Genomic DNA, 3,988 nt, shown 5'->3' on the forward strand with positions numbered 1-3,988 from the left:
GTGTGGTTTGTATAGAGCCTGGGCTCTAAACAATCAAATTAGAGCCTACCATCAAATAGCGTTGAGACATGGTTTCCATATTGAAAATCTTTATGATAGCCTTAAAATATATTTTCAGCTTTATTTATAAAGTTTTAAGCTTCAAAAATAGTGTAGATCGACATATCTATGAAAACTTAAAAATCTTGAAAATTGACGGTTCAAAAATTTGTTACAAAATAAACTATTTCCAAAACTTGAAATCTTTTTTTTTTCTCATATCCATAAATCTTGATGTCGAGATGATCAATTTGAAGATATTTGGGCATAAAAACAACCTCTTATAGTGAATTTTTTGTGATATACTTCAATTTGATTGTTTAGAGCCTCCCCTCTATATAAACTTTTCCCATATGTAAGGGTGCAGTTTGTATGGAGCATAGGCTCTAAACAATCAAATTAGAGCCTACCTTCAAATAGTGTCAAGAAATGTGGATTTAATATTGGAAATCTTTGTGATAGCCTTAAAATATATTTTTATACTTATTTATAAAGTTTAAAGCTTAAAATATAATGCATATCGATATATCTATGAAAACTTAAAATTTGACGGTCCAAAAATGTATTACAAAATACACTATTTTCATAACTTTCAATGCATTTTTTTCTTATGTCTATGCATCTTGATGTCTAGATGATCAATTTAAAGATATTTGGACATCAAAACAACCATTTTAATGAAATTTTTGTGGTAGGATTAAATTTAGTTATTTAATGCCTCGCTCTAAATATACTTTTCCCTATACATAATCCATATTGCTGTTACTTTTGACCCACATTTGTCAGTACATGTGTCCCTTCCACATTATACGCTACTTCAACCATCTACGACATGTGCCGACCCGCCACTTGGCCCTCTCCATAGGATACGCTTAAAACATATAAAAAATCATCAGCTTAAAATTAGAAGAACCTGGAAATTTGGATGAATGTCAATGACATATATTAAAAAAAATTAACATGAAAAAAAAAAGTATATAAATTACTCTAGGGTAACCTACAATATGATCGAATATTATCTTGTATCATATTATACTTTTCCATAATAATTAATTGTCAAAGAAAGAAATTGTCAAGATCACCAAAACTATCACATGCTACTCTAATGACTTCTTAGCTTTAAAGACATTGAAAGTTCCAAGCACGATGATCGCACGCTTTCCATTAATTTAGAAAAATGAATATTTCAACACTCTACCTATATTTATTGATTTAAGTTCAAAATACTCATAGAAAAACACATCGTGTTGACTTAGAATAGTTGCAGATGGGTAAAATATTAAATACTACGTATTTACGGGGTATTCCGATAAATTTCCAATTAATTTATAAGAGAAATATTTTGTGGCCCTTCAAGACCAACGTATCACCATGAACTCGTGATCCATTTTCCAAAAACATATGATATTCTTTTGATAGAAATAACTCATGATTACTTTGATTCATTCTTTAGATCAACCTTAAAATAAAAACACAAAAATCAAAAAACAAAAAAAAACCAAAAAAAAAAAAAGCAAAAAACAAAAAAAAAAAAAGCAAAAAAAAAACAAAAAAAAACAAACTAAACTGTTTATGGTGCTAAAAAAAATGTACCATATGAATTTCCCCTCATAAATCTTGATCTTCTATTTGAGCAACAGTCAAATATGGGTGTGGTTTCTATAAGGTTGCAAACTTAAACAATCCATTTGAGGCGCACCTCCAAATTTTATCATAGCATATAATTTTGATGTACAAATAGTCTTATCTCATAATCTATTTTCATATCTAATTTAAAAATTTTAAGCACCAAAAATGATTAAAATCAAGTACATCTATAAACATATGAAAATCTTGAAAATAGACGGTCTAGATACTGTGTTGTAAGATGCATCAGTTCTGGGACTCAAAATCTTTTCTTTTTTCATAGTCATACATGAACATCGAGATGATCAATTAGAGGGTTTTTCAATATTTAAACAACCTTTTCCAATGGATTTTTGAGGTGCATCTGTAGTTCTACATTTTAAAGTTGCACGCTTATATAAACCTTTCCCATCAAATATAGGGCTTGACATAAAACTATTTCTTTCAAAGTTGTTCATAAGATAGGTCAAAGATGATATGAAAATATTCAAATAAAAACGAAAATCCACTGGAAATAATTTTAGATAAAAAATTATTCAAGGAAATCATTTATCTTTAGTACAAGGTACTCACAATTAACCTTGACCATTAGATGTAAAATTAATTTGCTATACTTTTTTTCAATGACCAAACTCAAACTTCAAAAGTAATTTTCTCGAACTTTGAAGCACACTCGAGCTATCAGATTTTCACATGATTTGGTTGTAAGTATATGTAACCTTATCAAAAGTAAATAGTTTCTTTGTATACAATCCCATTTTAGTCTACCATAAATGGGCCTTTATTTAGTCAACCATCTTACAAGTCTTGTGGACCACCATTTGTGCCCCTATTTTATTTATGCACAGTCCCGGGCTCTATTTAGACCAACCCTATACAAATTGGGGATTATGTAAAGGACATGGAGTATAAAGAGCACGCCTCACCTCTCTGTAACTCAATTCAAGATCTATCTAAGATGAAAGGAGCACCTACAGTGGCGTTGCTACTTTTCTTCTTGGCCATAGCCACCTCCATGTCAGATGACTGGAGAGAGACCGTAGGCATGGGCCAACCCAAGGTGAGGCACCTCCACTTCTACTTCCATGAAGTGGGCAAAGGATCAAACCCCACCCCCATACTCGTGGCCGAAGCAAATAGCACAAAAACCTCACCAACCAGCTTCGGTAGCGTATACGTCGCTGACGACCCACTAACAGAAGGTCCCAACCTCACGTCGAAGCTTATCGGCAGGGCACAGGGAATTCAAGCAGCTTGTTCTAAGACTGAGTTCAGCCTCATCATGGCGCTCAACTTTGTGTTCACGGATGGCGAATTCAACGGAAGCACGCTCACGGTGGTCGGGAGGAACCCTATACTGCAGGATGTGAGGGAGATGTCTGTGGTAGGTGGAAATGGAGTTTTCAGACTGGCTCAGGGCTATGCACAACTCCGGACTATTTTGTTGGCCACCGGCTCATTGACCGTGGAGTATAATGTCACTGTGATCCATTACTAGCTTCTTATTTCACTGGTGTTGTCAGCTATGGCGCAAATTCTATTTGGAGAGAATAACAAATTCAGCATGTATGAGATAAAAGGGATTGTTGTTTACCAATTTTGTTAAAATTTATCAATTAATGTTTTAATATTTGGACAAAAAGACATAGCATCTCATTAAGTTAGCCGTCTTGCCTGTATCATTGTCCGGGTATCTCATCATCATTAATTAAATGTTTGGGCCTCGATCTTTTATATATATTTTTTATAAAGAATTTTTTATTTTTGAGAAATTTACGCTAATATGCCTTAAATTAGTGTAATTAAAGAATTTCATTTCAATTTTCAATTTTCAATTTTACGCGTGTAACTTTGAAATCGGGCCTCTATATATAAAGCCAAATGTGAATTGGGATCTTCAAGATCCAAAATCAAACTAGACTAAAAGATGTTGTTTTGATCTCCAAAATCAAAATGAAATTTGTAAGTTCGGATCTTAAAAATCCAAAGAGGGGACAATTTTGAAATAAAAAAAAGAGAGAAAAAAAAAAAAAGGTGACTATGTAAAATAAAAAATTTTGTGGGTGTGTCATTAAGGGTGCAGTTTGTATAGAGCCGAGGCACTCAACAATCAAAGTAGAGCACACCTTCAAATAGTGTCGAGAACATTTTTTCAATACTGGAAAACTTTGTGGCAACCTTAAAATATAGTTTTATCATTAATTATAAAATTTAAAGCATAAAAAATAGTATAGATCAAGCAGATCTATAAAAATCTTGAAAATTGAAGGTCCAAAACTGTGTGACAAGATGCACTATTTCCAAAACTTGAAATCTAATTTTT

The 3,988-nt window shown here is 32.4% G+C and overlaps 1 pseudogene; it reads left to right on the forward strand.

Annotated features, from left to right (window-relative positions):
* The first annotated feature begins 2,550 nt into the window (after positions 1 to 2,550).
* LOC148780633 (dirigent protein 22 pseudogene) lies at positions 2,551 to 3,258 on the forward strand (annotated as a pseudogene).
* Positions 3,259 to 3,988: the final 730 nt, after the last annotated feature.

Source organism: Amborella trichopoda, chromosome 9 (genome assembly GCF_054954075.1).
Source record: "Amborella trichopoda isolate Santa Cruz 75 chromosome 9, AtrichopodaSantaCruz75HAP2 v2.0, whole genome shotgun sequence".
Lineage (NCBI taxonomy): Eukaryota > Viridiplantae > Streptophyta > Magnoliopsida > Amborellales > Amborellaceae > Amborella > Amborella trichopoda.